The 20,396-nt window shown below is 33.2% G+C and overlaps 1 long non-coding RNA gene across 1 annotated transcript; it reads right to left on the reverse strand.

Moving 5' to 3' along the window:
- Window positions 1–15,892: 15,892 nt before the first annotated feature.
- On the reverse strand, window positions 15,893–17,786 carry LOC145103800 (uncharacterized). Its single transcript, XR_013706879.1, has 3 exons — window positions 17,604–17,786; window positions 16,184–16,369; window positions 15,893–16,091 (listed from the first exon to the last, which is right to left on the reverse strand). It is a non-coding gene; the product is annotated as an uncharacterized LOC145103800 (long non-coding RNA).
- Between the last annotated feature and the right edge of the window lie 2,610 nt (window positions 17,787–20,396).

The raw sequence follows: 20,396 nt of genomic DNA on the forward strand, positions 1-20,396 counted from the left end.
TGACAAACTCTGCCCATGTCATCTCAGCCACACCGTCTACCCCCACCTGGCTAGTCACCTCTCCCCACCAGTCTCAGGCTCGATCTCTCAGCATACATGAAGCAAAACCTACCTTTTGCCGCATCAGGGCAAGAACTCGTGCGCTGGGCGTTCTCTATGTCCGTCACCCAGCGTCGGCTAACTATGGGATCCCTGACCCCAAAGAACTCTGGCGCCCCACACACCTTGTACTCCCAGAACGAGGGAGTTCGGGCCCCGACCTGGCCCATAGAAATCTCGTTCTGAATGCCCTGCGCCTTTCCTCCATGATCTACATCATACCCTCCTTGACTGTCCCAAAAATCACTGGGGTAGCATCAAGGATGCCCCTCATCAATGGGCTCGGTACCGTCGCCCGACCCAGATCCAGATCCCGATCCTGATCCCATACTCCCAATCGTGTCACCACCATACTGAACTGCAACATCACGAAATGTAATGATGAGGTTGTCCAAATAGGGGATCCTCCCACACCGGTTCTCCTTAGAGCTTTCAGATCTACATTGGTTCGGGTACAGGTCCTGTGCTTCCAGTAGTACGGGCCCAATACTACCTTCCACACCTACCTGTACCTTCCCCAAAGCTCTACTTGATAACTCCAATTCGTTCCAGAACAAAACATATCCCACAAGCTAGCCCATCAGTCAAATCCTAGGTGATCCTAAGATTTGCTCTACTCTTATCAAACCAATCATAACAGGTTGCCTTTATGCATGCAAATTATACACAGAAAAGGATCAAATAGACTTTCGAATAATAGATTCTACCCTAGGACCACAACCAAACAATAAAGGGAAATAATGCCAAATCAATCATTATATGGCTATAAGCTCCTGACCATATACAATTTTAAAAGCATACACATAGCAAGATCCATACGATTATCATAGCTCAAATATCAGTATAACATGGATAACATTTTGGGGAACTACTTACTTGGATCGGTCGATCACACACATTGCACTCTCCTCTTTTCCATTTTAAAAAGTTTTTAACTTTTATTTTTGAAAACAATTTTACCATTTCCTTAGTTTGAGTCCCGACACACCCGAGAGTGTGTCCGAATCCCTCAAACCAAGGCTCTTATACCAACTTGTAACGACCCAATTTTCAAAAGAAATTTTTTATTTTTAAATAGTCAAAAACACTTTCCATAAACCATAAAATCTCAAATACATTTGTTTTCAAGTTCAAAACAATAACAATCTTATTCCATTCATCAGAGTGTCCCATAAAAACGCCTGACAGAGAGTGCATGTCGCGTCATCAAGCCTTGTCCTTGCCCTTAGGCTTAGATGTACCTGCAACAAATCCACAAACTTTAACCTAATGCTTAGTGAGTTCCCCAGAGCATACCCCACTCAATCCACACAATCACATAATTATATTAGCTATAAAAGATACATAACCACATAATCCATGCATACAAACATATAGGATTGCCAGGGACTCTCCCACATGGTCTTATACCGAAATTCCATGGGCTCCCCCCATGGTCTTTAGCTGACAAGCCATGGGCTCCCCCATATGGTCTTTCATCCAAGTGTCATGGGCTCCCCCATGGTCTTTAACTGACAAGCCATGGGCTCCCCCACATGGTCTTATATCCAAGTTCCATAGGCTCCCCCCATGGTCTTCCCTGCAAGTATCACATAATAACTAGCATACCACTTAGCATATAGCTAACTATCATACCACAAATCTCTACATCAACTAGTGTACCACATATCAAAAAATGGGTCGGCCTTGGTGCCTTAGACCCATTGGTATGGTGAGGAGACTCACCTCTCGAGGATGTTGAACCGACAAGATAAGATCCAATAAGTCTCAACGTACAGCTCCAACTCAACTGCCTATAATCATCATGTGATTAACGTGTCACAATCCCGATATACCATAAATACCCTCAAGGTCAACCCCGGTCAAAGTCAAGATCAATAAGTTCGTGTTGACCTCAACTGGTCGAGTGCCTCTAGCAAATCGTCGAGTTCCTTCAAAGTCCATACAACCGAAATCCCGAGTCAACTCGCCGAGTCACCTGAGTAACTCGTCGAGTTCCTTCAATGTCCAGAAGACCGAAAACTCAAGCAGACCAAAAACTCTAACCCTTCACTGAACTCACTCAGAATCTCGAAAACGGGTAAACCCTACCCGACTCGTCAAGTTGGCTAAGCAACCCGTCGAGTCCCTTCAGTCCTTTTTGTGTTCAGTCCTTTCCAGTGGAATCCAAGGCTCCAAATTATAGATCCATCCTCCAAGGGAATGGTTTCCACGTAAAGTTGCAAACTTTACGTGCATGCAAGCTCTTAAATGCCAAAACCAAGCTAAGGGAGGCGTTAAAGCCAAAGAAAAGGACCAAAGCTTGATAAATTCAGCAACTTTATAACTCTAAGGACTTAGAGGAGTCCAGATCTGAAGTTACGACTTCAAATCATGCCCAACACCCGAAATGCTCCACAAATATACTAAAAATGGCCTTAAACCCAAGAAAAAGGGGATCTAATGCTAGAATGATCAAGGTAACATCTTGTTACCTTAAAATGGAAGCCCAAACGATGTAGATGCTGGATCTACAAGCTCCTTCCCGTTCTAAGCTTTTCAACCTTCAACTTCTTCCACAAAATGCACCAAAAACACTCTCTTAGCCTCACAAGCACAAGGAAACAGCAAAGAACGGCTAGGGTTTCTTCTCTGGGTAATGAAGTAGTAAGGGAGGCCACAAGAGGTGGATTAAGTCCTTTATATAGGGTGCAAACCCTAAAATTAGGGTTTTCCTTTACAGCGCCTACTCGTCGAGTCAGGGCCTTCCAACTCGTCGAGTAGGATCTAAATCCCGCGTCCTCATAAATGACCTCTACTCGTCGAGTTGGAGCTCCCCAACTCGTCGAGTTCCAACATAAAACCCTAAAACTTAAGAAAATTAATGATACTTGGAACAGGTGTTACAAAATAATGTAGTTTATTTGACATATGTGAACCTTATTTATATGAAAAAGATTCCTAATGATATTTTCACTAAAGTGTAGAGAAAATAATTAAGGAACTATACACTTTGGTGTATGACTTCCTTTCTAATAAATATCTGAGATTAAGCACAAGATACCAAATCAACTTTACTAAAAACAATAGTAGTTTTAATTATATTTTACGTGGTAAAGAATAATTGTGATGTCTTTGTTTATGGTTTCAGAAGTTGAGATACAAACCGGTAAGAACCATCTTAGGCCTTAATGATAATAAAGGATGAATTAAATCTTACTTGGTATGATTTACTTTCTAATCGGTAGAAATGTCCTCCTTTAATCTTTTTGGGATAATACTTCAATCACTATGAATTGTATCTTGAATACAAATACCAACTAATAACTAGATTAAACACTTTATAAGATTTAGTATGGAAGGGCTCCATCCTCATCTTACTTAATGTTTTGTGGATTTGAAGACGATGTTGGACTAAAGCTTTTAAACCCAAAATCTACTAAATACATATTTCTGTAATACTCTAAATATGGCTTAGATTGTTATATGCAAACCCACCAAGAATATGTTATTTTATTCTTGTGAAAGCTAAGTTAGTATAAAGTAATCTTGTAATGACAAAGCAAGTAGGAGGTACATGGAACTTGAAGCTGCTCAAGAACCATAACCTTATATAGTAATAGTTGACACTAGTTTTAACGAGGATTATTAAAATTGAATAATATATATTCACAAACACAAATTGTTCGCATTAATGGTAAAATTCATCTATGACTTGAGAAATGTGGAATCTCTCATTGATGAGCTTGTATTGATGGTTTCTAGAAAATCCATCAAATACCAGGATGCTATGTCAGATCTCAAATCCAATAAATGACTTAGAGTCATAAACAGGAGATGTAATCCATGTATTAGAATCAAGTATGGGCTTGATTAAAATTTATCCCTATAGCAAGGATAGAAGGAGTAAATGATTCTTCTAGAAAGAATAAATTACATGGATAACCATACACATTTAAAGCAAGACTTGTAGTAAAAGGATTCTCTCATACTCATGTCATTGACTATGGTCCTCATCATACTCATGACATTGACTGTCATCAAACCTTTTTCACAAGTAGCTATAATTAGATCAACAAGGATATTATTTACTATAAATTCTATGATATATAGTAAATAGATTTCAAGAAAGACTGCTTTTCTTAAATAGACATCTACTAGAAGATATCTATATAGCTTAGCCTGAAGGTTTTCTTAATCCATGTTATCCTAAACAAAATGTGTAGAGCTTAAGATCCACTTGTGGATATAAAGCAAACATCTCAATGTTGCAATCATCACTTTAATGTAAAACCGCAAGGTATGTTTTTACATCAAAATGAATAGAACATGTGTGTTTACTAAGAACTAGCAGGAGCATAGTGAAATTCCTAATCTTGTATGAATGATACATACTTAATCATTTGAAATCACTTTCTGACTAAGCAAAGTCGTTTTCACCTTGACTCAGAAAGTGTTTCTAAAATGAAAGACTTAGGAAGGAGAAGATACATTCTTGGAATGTAAAATCTATAAGGGATAGATAAAATAAATGTTAAAAGTTTCATGTCCTTATACATATATTGGCAATATATTGAAAGGGATCAAGACACAAGATTCTTTTGGAGGATTCTTGGCATTGTCATATGACATCATTCTGAGCTAGCCTCAAAAGTATATAGCTCATAGGCTTGAACTAGATGAAATGATTTATAATCTATTTGCTGGGAAAATGAATTCATCATTTACGCCACATTATTCATAGGACATGGTATTTGATCATGCTGTAAGCATGTCATAGGATACTAACTGAATACATGGTTAAGTCAATGGATGACTAAGAGAGCATTCTAAGATTACTTTAGAAGAACTAATAGAATGTATATAAGACAATCAATTTAGAAAGGATCTTTATGGAAAGAGCTACACAAGATGTTAATTTCTAAACATATATAAATAAGTATGAATTATAATTGGATTTTGACTTCATTATGGAATGAAAAGTAAGTTTTGTTGGAATGAGGTCCAAACAAAACATAATGAAACAATCTACTACAAAATAAGAATATAATACTTTAGAAGTTGAATTCAAATATGATTGGATGAATGGGATCATTGAAAAACTATGTTGATTTCTGCCATTCAAGGATAACATAGAAATCTTTGTGACTTCGAGAGTATACTTAATCAAGCTAAGATACTCTATGTCACGAAAGAACACCAATCATATTCTCCAAGCTATTTAACTACACTTAGAGTAAAGTTTAGTATGGATATGATAGTATTCATAGAATTTACACAAATTATATTTTGGTAGATCCATTGATAAGGTCATTCTTTTGAGCTAAGTATGAATGGTCACACTTCAGCTATAAGACTTTATTATTCTAGAAATGGGTTTTTGATTTGGATTTATGATTTGGATACTGGAACATTATAACAAAAACTATTAGATAATGTTATGATATATTGGGATATAGTCATCACATTAATACTTGTTGTGTTCTATATTAACATGTTTAATCCATGAATAATGTTATTATTCTAAAGGTTTATTGTCAGTTATAATTGTGGGACCAATTATAAAGTAAGACTAATATGAATTGGATTGGTTGACTCTCACTAGATGAAAGTAGGCAAGTGGTTGTAACCAAGTTTCATAGGTACTTGTCATAGAACTAGTATTGAACTGACCCACCGCAAGATCATCTCATGGATCGCTATCATGAATGATACTTGATTAAAAGGTGCTATCTTTGTATCCTTAATACCTGAGATACATAGTGGGACTTAATTGTACGGAGTATTATGATTTGATATGGTCAAATGTTGTTCCTTAACCGGGCAGTTACAAAATCCATTTTCAGGTATGGTGTGAACTATGCAAGAGGCTTATGTAGTCAAGACGGGATTTGTTCCGCTTATGTGTTGAGAGTTAGACATCTAAGGCGCCTTACCAAAAGTTGAACAACTAATGAGATTGATCGCGATCTGTGTCTCATGTTCAACATGATGTCTATAGCAAAGGGATAACTGATAAACTTACCTTATACACCAATTGTATCTTTGAGCTTTTTGGGAATTGGGTGTTGATAGAATGGCACAAAGTCATATGTTATTGGGGGCAGTGAAATGTTGCTAGACGTTCACCACTGTCTATATCAGTCTAATATGAGTCTTGCGCAAGTGGGAGATTGAAAGGTGTAGTATGCTCAAGAATCATATTAAATTGATATTACTAATTAACATATGATACTAATGGGTCACACTAATAGCAACTTGATATAATTGATTATTTATTAGAAATTGAAATTAATAAATATTCAATAAAGCTCTTATAATTAAATTAGAAATTATTTTATTTATAGGAAATAATTAATTTTCATTAGCAAGTAACATATTAATTCATAATGTATGAATTAATAAGTCATGTACAACATTTTGAACTACTTAAGCTTTTTGTCTTTTAGGAAAAGAAAAAGTTTATATCTTATAAACTTTGAGTTTATAAAATATAAACTTCTTCTTGTCTTTTTCTCCATCATGGCCGAAAATGAGTTAGTGATAAAGAGTAATGGCTTTCCAGTTTGTTTATTCAAAAGAAATGAGCATGGTGCATGCATGGGAGACATGTAAGCTTTAGGGACATTCTTGTCTAAGGTGGAAGGACCTAATGGTTAAAGAATTCACTTTAAGACAATATAAATATGAGGTTTCCACTCTTGAATTGGTTCTTCCTTCCTGCTTTCCAAAACTGTAACCTCCTTAGAGGAGGTTACTCTCTCCCTTTTGTTATTCTTTTCTTCAATATTACTTGCATTTTCATGCCCTCTTTAAGTTCATATTGGTTATGAAATTAAAGCTTAAGGGTTTAAGAGTTTATGGACTATGTTCTACATCAAGTTGATTCATTGTTGGTGTCTCAAAGGTGCCACATTCTTCATCAACTTCCAAGCCTCCCAAGAGGATCCAAAGAACAAAAAAGGTTGTTATTTCTTCATCCTTTCTATGGTTGGTGTTTTAATCTTTCTATAACTTGAAACAATATCCTTGGTGGGTATAAAATGTTATGTTATGTTCAAAATTTGATGTCTTCCGTTGCCATATTTTTCAAGTTTATGAAACTATTTTTGAACTAAAACCCAACAACTCTATCTCAACTCATGCCTTCTCATCTCTTTTCATAATCGTCTCTATCGTCACGTCTTCTCATGCTCACTTCATACTCTATCTCAGCCTCTTCCCAGATCCTCTTATTCCTCTTTCTCATATTATCTCTTTCCTCTTGTTCCACTCTATCTAGATCTCTTCTTATGCCCTTCTCTCTCACCTCTTACTTTCTTCTCAATCTATGGTATACTTTCTTCGTGCTTTTCGTCCCATGTCATCCTTACTCCCATCACCCCTTGTCTTCTGCCTCTCTATTCTATTTTAAACCCAACCGGTCTAATAATCTATGATAGCTTCACCTATCATATAAGGGACATCATAATTCTAACTTGTCGGGTACAACCATTCAGACTTAGTCCCCTCACCTTGATCCCTCATGGTTCATTGTTGGGTTTTTGTTGATAAATTAGTTTCAAAAACACAAGATTTAGCAACAAAAGACTTTATAATTTTAGAATAACATAAACTAGTTTAAACCCACAAAAGATCTTCTTCCAAAGTTTGGAAAGAAAAACATCAAACATAGAAGGAATAAGGAGATAACAACCATATTAGTTCTTTGAATCCTCAAGGGGAGGCTTGAATGTTAACGTAAAATGTAAAGTAGAACTTCACATCAGATGGAAACACTCGTAATAACCAACTTTATGAAGATGCTACTCAAAACTCTTAAGCTTTAAGTCCATATCCAAACATGACATAAAGAGAGAAAAAAATGCAAGAAAGTAATAACACTCTAACACTTTGAGAGAGAGGATATGAGAGGGAGAAACATAGTTATGGTTTTGGTAAGTAAAAAATGAAGGGATGAAAGCTTCATAAAGCTAAATTATTATCCAAGAGTTCTTAACACTTTAAGAACTCCATACCCTAGATCCTACATGTCTCCCATGCCTCTTAAGTCATGCTTACTTTCCATTATTATAGCCAAGAGCCCATGTCTTTTTTTCCTACAAACTAGCTCATCTTTTTTTTTTGTATAAAAAGAGAAGAGAAGTGTATAAAATTATTATAACTCTTTATAAGACATAAGCTTTAACTTTTAGCGAGAATACAAAAGAGTCTTTCTAGTCCAAAATAATGTACATGATTTAATAAATCATACCTGATGATATATTATGTTACTTACCATTGAAAATTAATATTTCAATGACATAAATAATTTGAAATTAATTATAAGAGTTTATGAATATTTATTAAAATCAATTTCTAATAAATAATCAATAATATCAAGTTGTTGTTAGTGTGACCCTTTAGGATCATATATTAATTAGCAATATCATTCTAATATAACTCTTGAGCATATAGAATTTTCAATCTCCCACTTGCTCAAGACTCATAATAGACTGATATAGATGGTGGTGAATGTCTAGCAACATTTCAATGTCCCTAAGAATATATTAATTTGTGACATTCTATAAACATCAAATTCCCGAAAAGCTCAAAGCTATAAATGATGTATAAGTTAAGTTATCAATTATCCCTTTTCTACAGACATGATGTTGAACATGAGATATGAATCACAATCAATCTCATTTGGTGTTCAAATTTTGGCAAGGCACCTTAGATCTCCAACTCTCAATACATAAGAGGAACTAATCCCGTCTTGACTACATAAGCCTCTTTCATAGTTCACAATCCATATACTTAAGTCCCAGTATGTATCTTAGGTATTAAGGATACAAATATAATACCTTTTCTCAAGTATCCTCATGACAGTGATCCATGAGGTGATCTTGATGTGGGTCCGTTCAATACTAGTTCTTTGACAAGTACCTATAAATCTTGGTTACAACCACTTGCCTACTTTCATCCTGTGAGAGTGAACCAATCCAATTCATATTATTCTTACTTCATAATTGCTCCCATAATTATAATCGACTATAAACTTTTAGAATGATAAGATTATTCATGGATTAAACATATTAAGATAGAACATAACAAGTATTGATATGATGATCATATCCCAATATATCAAAACAATATAATAGATGTTGTCATAATGTTCCAATATCTGAATACTGAATCCAAATCAAAGTTCCGTTTCTAGAATAATGAAGTCTTATAGTTGAAGTGTTACCATTCATACTTAGCTTAACGAAGGACTTTATTAATAGGCCTGACTAAATTTAATTTGTGTGAATTTTGCGAATATTATAAACTCCATATTTGACTTTACTCCAAGTATAGTTAAATATTTTGGAAAATATGATTTGTGTTCTAATGTGACATAATGACTCTTAGCTTGATTAAGTATACTCTTAAGGTCACAAAATATTTCTAGTTTACCCTTGAATGGAAGGATTCAACCTAGTTTTTCAATAAACTCATTTATCCAATCATATTTGATTACAACTTCTGAAGTAGTTTTTGAATCTATATGCTCAAGAATCATTATTGAGTGATATTGCTAATAATATATGATCCTACATGGTCATACCTTTATCAAGTTCGCATTTATTGAATCTTTATTAAGAATTTGATTATTAATAAATAAATTCAACTCTTGTATTTTAAATTGGAGAATTATTATTGTTTTATGAAAATAATGATAAAAGATACAACATACTAGTTATTATATCATATGGTATGATAAAATAAGTCATGTACAAAGTTTTGGACACTTTGGTTAACCATGATCAAACTAGTGAATTTGTATACCACGGTTAAATAAACTAGCAAACTCTTTTGTCTCCATACTTTGTCTCCATGCTTTGTCCCCTTTGCTTTCTGCTTTTGGAATACTTTATAGTATTATAATGGCATGAATTACCTTGCATGAGACTATATAACAATGTGTTATGCATGAGATAGTGGCTAGTTGTTTTGTCTTGAATTTTCTCCCAAAAGAAGGAAGAGGCTATAGCCTCTTCTTCCCTTCTCCATTTTCTCTCTTTTTGAAGTTTTCCTTTGGTGTTTGGTGCTTTACTTTGTGTCTTTATTTAGTGCTTATTTTGTTAAGCACTTAAAGGCTTAAAGAACAAAGTGTTAGAAGAGGAAACGAGAATTTCTTGGTTCCTTATTGTTGATGGTGGATACTTGTAGAGAAGGTCATGCTATTTGATCTTTCTATCTTCATCAACACCCCAAAACAAAGTGGGTTCAAAGGCTTCAAAGGTTGTCATTCTAAAACACTCTTTGGTTGTTTTTAATATCATTCTAACATCTATAAATGGATCCTAGATGGTTTGAATTTGTTATAAACTTAAAATAAACTTGTTATTTTTATAAGACTTCTGTTGCGGTTTATATGAAAAACATACTTATATTTTGTATCAAAACCTATCAGTGCTATCAGAGCCATCTTTTATATGTTTAGAATGGTTTTTTATGTTTGATTATTTTTGGTTTTTGGAAAACAAGCATGGATTTATTTTGGTTAAGAAATATTCATATTTGTCTTATTTGGCAACTTCTTGGTTAAAATTGTTTATTTTTATATATAACCATTTTTCATGCATTTTAGTTATATAAAAGTTGCCTTAGAAAAAACAAAGAGTTGTTTATTATTATATTTGATATGTTGTTGTGTATAAACAAGTCATTTGGACCTTTGTGTTGTGTTTTGTTGACATTTATTTATTCATAAGATGTAATAGATAAATATGTATTTTTTTCATTTGTTTACTTTATGTAATAAATTAGTTACAATAGCTGTATTTATTTTTAAATGTAACAAGATGAAGAAATAACCACCTTGAAGATGACTTAACCATTTGAGACCATAATCCCAACCATAAGCTTCTACTTTTGGTTTTGGGCTTAATTATAGTCTTAATGGTTTAATTGTTGCAACCTGTACAGAATGAAGACTTGAAGTCCTTTTGCAAGCAAGAGTTGACTTGGAAAGTGAGATCTTGAAGGACTTTTGAAGAGTCCCTTACGTCCTTCAGGAAAGACTTTATAATTCTTGTGATGATTCACAAAAATTATTACTAGACATGACTTGGTTTATATACATTTTAAATGCATGCATGTGATGGTTATTTGTATGTTATTGTATGCTATGTTTTGTGTATGAAAATGAGTATTACATGACAAAAAACATTTGAACATAAAATAATATCACTTAGAGTTTGAGTAAAAAATATTTAAAAGATAATGTAAGATGTTTATAAATGAATATTTATAAAAACGTTTTTACCGCTTTCTGGTTTACTGGTTAAAAACCGATTTTTTTATTGAAAATAGTTTTATTGTAAAACTTATAAACATCCAACTTTAAAATATTTGAGATGGTTTAAAAAGTGTTTAAACATTATATAAACTCCAAGTCTTTATAATAAATAAGGATTTTTTATTAAAAAGACTAAAATCGGTTTCTAATGTTATAACGACAAATTATAAAACTAGTGATTATTTTTGCATCAAAACTTAATATATGATATTAGTGTTTTAACATATCGCAAAATGTTAATATTATGCTTTATGCGCGTCAAATGAGATTTAAAACATAAGTATCATCACCGAAATTTTGGTTTATCGTAAGATGCATAAAATTGAGTTTATAAAATAAATTGAGTTTATTTTACAAATTCATAAAGTCATAAGATTTTGATTGTTAAAAGGAGACTTAAAAGACTGATTTTAGAACTCATCAAAAACTTCAAGTTTTAAGTATAAAATGAAGTTTTATTAAGACTATTACCAGTTCTTAAAATCGCTCTACAACTAAACTTTAAAATATCAGATTTTAGTTTATAATTCATCGCGGCTAATAGTAAATGTAATCAAGTTTTATTTGGTACCTAAAGAACCTTATAACAAGTGATATGATTTTTACAAAAGGATACATGAACTGTTGGATGCATGCAATATTCACGAGACCATGTTTTTTTATAACTATAATTGTAAAACATATATAAAACAGTTTCTTAAAAATGCAAGTCATTGTCGTCCTTGTGAAGAACACTCAATATCATTTGTATGGTCTTAGTGGGCGATGGGTCACATAACCACTAGGATTGTCTTATAATGTTCGAGGTAGTTTTGTAGTTTCTGGTGACTAAAGGGTCACCTTGTTGGTTATGTGCAATACTACAAGTTGTTTCAAGTAAGAAGACTTGATCTGAATCTTATGTTATAAAGGTCACCTAAGCATGAGAGGTCCAAGGCATAGATGGGATCAAACATGCCAAGATAAGCAATAGATTTTTAGGATCCCATTATCTAGAAATTACATATTGTATGCAATTGGTAATCGCTACCTAGTGAGTTTGATTAAGTGGATGGGATAAAGGTCACCTAACCATTTACTTGTTTCGTTACTTGGATCCTAGACTTTAGTAAATTAATGTTTTAAGAAAAAAAAATAAAAGGTATTAATTTTTAAAGACTTAATAATGAAAATACTAAATGAAACTTTGTTAAATTCTGTGTATAACTATTAATACTCTTACTCCCCTGCAAAACCTCTCTCTTGTTGAGTTTCAAGAGACAATAACATTTTATGGTTATAATTTCTATAACTGGTATAATACTTTGAGGTTCTACCTTAAGGATAAATAGAAATTATATATTGATATGTCCCATACCTGAACAACCTCTGCAAGCCAGTCAGTCAGATCATGATACTTTAGTGGAAGTATTATTGTGATGATATTGATGTGTTTTCACATCATACTAGAGTAATGAACCTTGACTTGTAGAAAGTTTTGGATAATTATGAGACATATCAAATGTCTCATCAAGTAAATAAAATATTCAATCAGAATAGTAGAAAGTGCTTCAAGTCTATTCAAGCATTAAATAAACAAAGTCTAAGAGATTGTGTACTCAAATAGACTTATAGACCAGTTAAGGGAAATACAACATAAACCCAGAAATCAAGAAATGATCAGAATGATTAGTATTGTTTCTATTGTGAAGAAACTAGACACTAAAAGATGAACTGTTTTTCTTATCTCGGCAAGTTGAGGAAGTCTGGCTTGACTAAGAATTTAGATATCTATATGATAGAATTATTTATTTTTCCATCATTCACTTGAGTATTTAATACTTCAGGTGACAATAATAATTGATATTATGTGCTGATGATTAGAAGAAATAATCAACTGATTACAAACGAATGGTATTTCGTGCTGAAGATATAACAAGTGTTGTTATAGTCTTTATTTGACCAATAGATGTTTAGTACCTATTGTTATAGAAATATGTAACAGTTGTAATTTATGAATAACTTTAGTTTATTTATCGTTTAATGGATGTTCACATTCACGTTCTGAAACGATGTATTCTATGTTAAGAATATTTTTTCATAATCTACCCTAATAAATGAAAATGTTTTTGCCACTTGTCATTTTCTCAGGATTTTTGACACATTGCATTATGTGAGATTTTTGAATTACTTAAATTTCACATGTCATTATGTGGTATTTTCATTTTTTTTATAATAAAAAATTAATCAATCCCACTAATTAACACCTCTATTATTATATATGTAAAGTATATATTATATTAAATGTGTAGATCAACACCATAATTAATGAAACATTTATTATTTAAGGTAAATATATTTTTCTCCATAAAATGAATATAATAATACATAGTTTGTTTTTTCTACCACTAAAAACATTTATTATGATTTTTTGTTACATAATTAAAATAATGAAATATTATAAAATAATATTGTCAAAATTAAGATATAATAAAATATATTTTGTTAAACTTTGAAATGAAGTAGGCATTAAAATTATTTAATGTTTACACCTTAATATAAAAATTTTATTTTTAATAAAATCGTGTAGTACACGGGTCTCACACCTAGTGTCATTTATAAAGTAAATCTATAAGCTTTAATTAAATTGATAGTTCTAATCATGCCACCTAAATAATCAAATGATATTTGATTGAAACTTATCTATGTCATAATCATGTAAATATGAAACACACATATCAACTTCAAAAGGATGGAATTTTTTAAGGCAAATGAGCTTGACTTATTTGATATATGTGAATCTTATTTATATGGGAAGAGGATCCACAAGTGTCTTTATATATTAGTAGTTAAAGAAAAAAAAATGTTTGACACATAATTATACATGAGTGATGTATATAATCTTTTCAATTCATGAATAGATTTGGTGATGGATGATTAATCAATTTCACTAGACGACTTTTATTCGTGTTTTTTGAAACCTTTGATTTGCTCAAATTGTTTCATAGTGAATATTGAAATACAACTTAATGATACCATCATTAACCTTTCGTTGTGGTAAACAAAATGAGTTTTGTAATGTTACACCCCTGGCCGAGGCGACGGAACATGTCGGGCTGTGTGACATAATTCTTGGATCAATAGCAATTGGATATATAGCACAAGTACAACAATAAAAATAGTAGTTGCATTCTATCTTAAAGTTTGAATACAAGGTTCTTACACATAATAATAGAGTACATGAATTTCCTGAAACAGCTAGGTTAAAATAACAAAAACTAGAAAACTAGGTCGCCCGAAATCCGTGACTATTCCGTCGTCTGAAATGCTTGTTTAGTGATTTCTTGAGAATACATGTTTTTTTGAGGGTCAACACAAGGTTGGTGAGAGTTACATGTTTTCTACTAGTGTAGTAGTGATACTTTTAAAATGATTAAAAAGTATTTCTTTGTAAGTAAAATCATACTTATGAATGACTTTGTAAAAAGCGTTTACAGAAACTTTGAAAACCAAAAGGTTTTTTTTCCATAAGTAAAACCATACTTATAACTATTTTGAAGTGAGAGAGAAACCAAATCAATGGTTTGTAGTGATACTATCAATGTTTATAGTGAATTCTATAACAAAGCTATACGACTAGAGTGCCCTCTATGATGCTTCATTTGGATGTCGTATAACTGATAAGATAAATATCACCCACTTCGATTTGTGGTCGTGGTTGTAGCTAGCATCCGCAAGTGTTAGTGTCAATCCGTATAGATTTATACAAATGTATCTAGCTCTGAATGATTACCAATTATAGTAGTAGGGTTCTTCTAAGTATTTCTACCTAGGTAATTAATAGCATCTCATTATAAAAGCCACTGACTAATGTATATGAATAACCCGCCCTATCTTATACATGGATAAGCATCTGGGGCATAATGATCGAGAGTGGATAGCCCTAACTTATACGTGGATAAGTCACTAGGAAAAATGATTTACGTTGCATAAAGTTTATAAAAGTCAAGTATGTTCGATAAGTATATGCGTAAAAGTTTACAATACTCACTTAAATAAGTGGTAAATCTCATAGTAGTGATAACAGGTATATATATATATATATATATATATATATATATATATATATATCACTACAAATAAAATGACTTATTGTGGCACAGAAAAAGTGTCACTAAAAACCGAAAAAGTGCTACTAAATGCCCTCAAGGCAATCAGCGGCACAAAAAAAAGTGTCACTAAAAACGCTGTCACTAAAGGCCTATAGTGGCACTTTTTGGTTGTGTCGATACAACCTTATTGGCTTTAGTGTCACTTTTTTACTATGCCACTACATCACTTATAGGGTTTTAGTGCACTATTTTTATGCCGCTATTAAATTGTTAAAATAAATATATTTTTATGCTTTTAGTAACATTTTTAACAAAAAGAAAATATACTAATAAATCAAATTTAATTTTTTTTTAATTTTATCTGGAATATAAAATAATAATAACAAGACCATTAAAATTATAAATGGAAGACACAATATCATTACTTCAGTTAAAACTTGTCTAACAATAGTATTCTTCATATATAAAGCACAAATGTCTTCAAAAAAAAAGTTCAATAAATCTAAATGTTGTGCTCCTCGTGAAGAAATGTTGTGCTCCTCTTGAATCGGTAACTTGTCCATCTTCTTTAACTTCACCGCATATTATACATTCACCTGTAAGTACCAACACAAAACAACATACATATTCTTAAGTATATTTATAATATGACAAACTAAAATCTGATTTCATCAACTAAAGAACTTGCCTTTTTACCAGGAGCAACTACTCATCATACTTATCGAATGGATATTCATCATCCTCTTGTTTATCTCCCGCAACCAAACCTCAAGTGAATTGTAATGTGTTTTTTCTCTTTTTTTTGGTGTCATATAGCCATCAGGCATAACTTCAATAGAATCCAGCTCCTCAATTGAATTCCCAACGACCTAATCTATAAAAAGAACAAATCAAAAGACAATTATTCACTTTTTGGTATACTCTTTAACGCCGATACATATACATGTGTTTGAAAGATAAAAACGATATAATACACTCAAAACTACATAAAAATCCTATCTTCTAGTTAAAATACCATATTTACCTATGTTTAGTGCAAATTTACATTTTATGGTCACAAAAATGATATAATGCACCCAAAACTACTCTAAGGCTTCACGGAGTGGGATGAGGTTTGGAACCGCGATGGTGACACGTGGCCAGGGAACACCGCCCCCAGGGTGCGGTTAGGTGCGGCCAAGACCGCAGTGCGGTCCTTAAAGACCGTGGTTTGTGATTGGTTGTTGGTGGGTGTGACCGTTGGGGGCATAAATGAATTGATTTATTATTATTTTTTTTTTCCTTTTTTGCCTTTTGAAAGTGTGGCATCACTCCCTTGGTGTGGCAAGAAACCACACTTGTGTGGTAAAAAATGACATGGCGCTGATGTGGCGGGGGAGGGAGTGCGGTTTCGGTGGCACCACAAGGTGCATCATTATTTCAACGTATCCAGACACTTCGGGTGTATCATTACTCATCAGTTAACTAAAAAGTACAGGTGCTTTCTGATACAACTTTCTACAAATCAAAATTATGCAAATTATTGACTTTTAATCCTTGTTTTTCTATCATAAATTTTTTATAAGCTTTGGATTATCAAATTGCCCATATAATTGGTGGTGTGAATCACAATACCTTCCTATGGGCATTGACGAACAAAAGAAACACCATAATAGAAAAAGACAAATAAGGGTATAATAGGGAACAACTTCAGGAAGATAACATATCAAAAGTGTAGTAGAGGTTTTCTGGTGGACAATAAGTCGAACACATGGTGTGCCTAATACAAACCCACATAAATCTCACTTTAAATAGTACAAATTTAAAGAATAAAGTATAAGTTATCAATTCATCTGTTGGAATATAACTCCAACATCTGTGGTTGTCGATGACCATTAATACATTGGAAAAACTCCATAAACACACACCATTGTCCTCTTGCCCATCTAAAATTCCTATAATGAAAAATCCTAAATTACCAAGTTAACAAAAAAAAAAGAATAGATTCAAAAACTAATAAATCGACCCTATTCTTTCAAAATCAAACAAATGTGACTTTTCTAGACTTGAATGTTTTCAAAGAAAAAGAAAATCAATGAAATTGAAAGTATATGGGGAAATCGAACTACCTTTAGAGGAAGCTTGTGTTGGTTTGATGCGAGACAACATCGTCGCTCTAATATGGTTGTCACCGGTCCGATGTGGCATTGCGTTGGAATTATGTTCCTCGTGGATGAGTGGAGCAGTGGAAACAAAAAAGTGAGAAGTCGATTTCATTCTTGCTTTGGCGTCTGATTAGGAAACATATAAAGTGTAATGCTTTTAAGTTTTTCGTGTTGGAGGGAATTAGAAGCGCCAAATTAAAATTAGAATTTTCAATCAGATACAGTGGCACACAAAAGAAAATGTGCCACTAAAAAGTTACCGGCACAAAATATAATATGCCACTAAAGTCTTGTGTCACTAAATGTAATTTTTTTTAATATATATATATATATATATATATATATATATATATATATATAGACGTGTGTGTGTTTGTGTATGTATGTATACACACACATGCATGATATAAGTTTTGAAACACTACAAAGGTGGTAACCTTTCAAGACATGTGATTTATGACACACATAAAATCATAACATTTTGTAGTATGGAGCATATGTTATTTTTGACTAGTTGTTTCATTTAAAACAACAATAACATGTGTATATATCAAGTTTATAACTAGTTTCTCTATATCAAAGTCTTATTTAACAACTAGTGTAACGTCCCAAAAATTAAGACTAAAAATTTCGATTTCTAAATTAATAAAACCATTATCTAAAACAATATTATGAAAATTATAGTGAAATAGAGTGTATCAATAAACATCCAAGTACATCAGAGTCATGTAATACGCAGAACAATGTGGTGTGTGCAATGCAGTCATCCCGAGCTCTTCTCTTTCGAAATAGAAGTACCTGAAAACATAAACTAAAAACCGTAAGCACAAAGCTTAGTGAGTTCCCCAACATACCACATACAATACATAATAAACACATAATAGGCCCCGTCCGACATGGAGCCCTGCTCAAAATACAAATTTGTCAGTCATCAGGCCCCGCCCAGTATACATATAAACATATAAACATATAATCATACAGCACATGCGATAATCACAAAGATAATAGCATACTGAATAGTCATCGGGCCCCGCCCGACATCGGGCCTTACCCGGTAAACATACAATCATATAACATGAAAGAGTCACACACACATCTAGCACCCTAACATAATAAACCATAGGCCGGCATTGATGACTTCGGCCCACTAAACACAGTGAGGAAACTCACCTCGTCGACAATATCCACAGCTAACAGCTCACACAACCAACGAACGGGTGCCATACACCTCCTAGTAAACCATACAAGGTAAACCCTTAGTCCACCTTCTAAAATTAGCAATTTGACCAAAAGTCAACTCCACCAAAAGTCAACACTCAAAGTCAACAGTCAAAGTCAAAGTCAACAATCAACATTTCCATCAGTTAACACTCACGTCGTCACCAGTCCTTGGTCACGTCGTGAGAACGCACTCGGCTAGATCCTAACTCAACTCGCTTCAACTCAGTCAACTCGGTCCCGGATGACCCACTCAGAAGACCTCACGACATGAATCTTCCTTCGTCACGTCGTGAGCTCAGTCAGTCGAAACAATCGTGTAAAAACCACTCTCATGTCGTGACACTCCCTATGTCACGTCGTGAGACACGTATGATGCTAAATCCTAATGTCTTAAGTCCTTAATCCAATAAGTCATCCATTCCAACTTTCCAGATGGATTTCATACATCAAAAGCAACATAAAAAAATCTTTACTTTATAGACATGCATGTCCAATGCATGTCTTGAACTTGATTAGGTCAAAATGGAGAAAATGTGTAACACTAGTCAAAAGTAGGTCAATAACAATCCAATCATGTAATGTGATCTTGTTAAAACTAGTAATGTGATAAACTTACTATGTATTTCATGATAATTCTAATACAAATATGAACTTTCTTTATGATACAACTCAAAGTATACATCCATACGATTCCAAAAATATAGAGAACATCTAAATCTAACTTCGCGTGAAGAAGTTATGATAAACCGAACACTATAATCTCTATAAAAATAGGAATAAAAAATATACTTATAATTAGCTATTGGATTCTAAAGATAGTTGTAGTACTCGTAAATACCTACGCGTGGATATAAAGAACGTCAAAAACGGAGTTCGTATGCAAAAGTTATGGCCTTCCGAAGATGTCGCTGTCAGAAACCCTAATTTGACTGAACTCACGATGTGAGCACAGAAACTCACAACGTGAGGAGTCAAACCGCCACATTTCGGATCTAGAAGGTGCATGACGAGGCTACGAAATGATAAGATCCAAACTCACGACGTGAACATTGATATTTCACGACGTGAGGAGTCATATGGCCACCTTCGGAAGCTAGAAGACAGATGGCAAGTCTACGAAGAGATAAACTCGAAACTCACGACGTGAACAATGAGTTTCTCATGTCGTGAGGGTCCAAAATCTTTCCTATAAATAGCAGGCCCAACCTTGACACTTCCTTACACCATTTCCCTTTCTCCTTTCTCCTTTGCTGAAGCCCTCTTGCATCCCGAGCCCCGACGACCTCGTACGCTGACCGTTTCTGCTTAGATTACATAAAATCATGCTACTAAGGTGAGTTTCACGGCCCCACTTTCTAATATTTTCGGGGGAAAACGCATGCTAAATATTGTATATACGTTATTATTATGTCTAAATGATAGTATATTAGTATCAACGTTGATAGTTATCATAACCGGGATATAGTTATTTCGTATCTGAAAATATACAACTATCGTAAAGTTGTTAGCATGTTATTGTTATAGTAGTTTACTAAT

Source organism: Lactuca virosa, chromosome 4, assembly GCF_052849685.1.
Source record: "Lactuca virosa cultivar CGN04683 chromosome 4, Lactuca_virosa_CGN04683_v6, whole genome shotgun sequence".
Taxonomy (NCBI): Eukaryota; Viridiplantae; Streptophyta; class Magnoliopsida; order Asterales; family Asteraceae; genus Lactuca; species Lactuca virosa.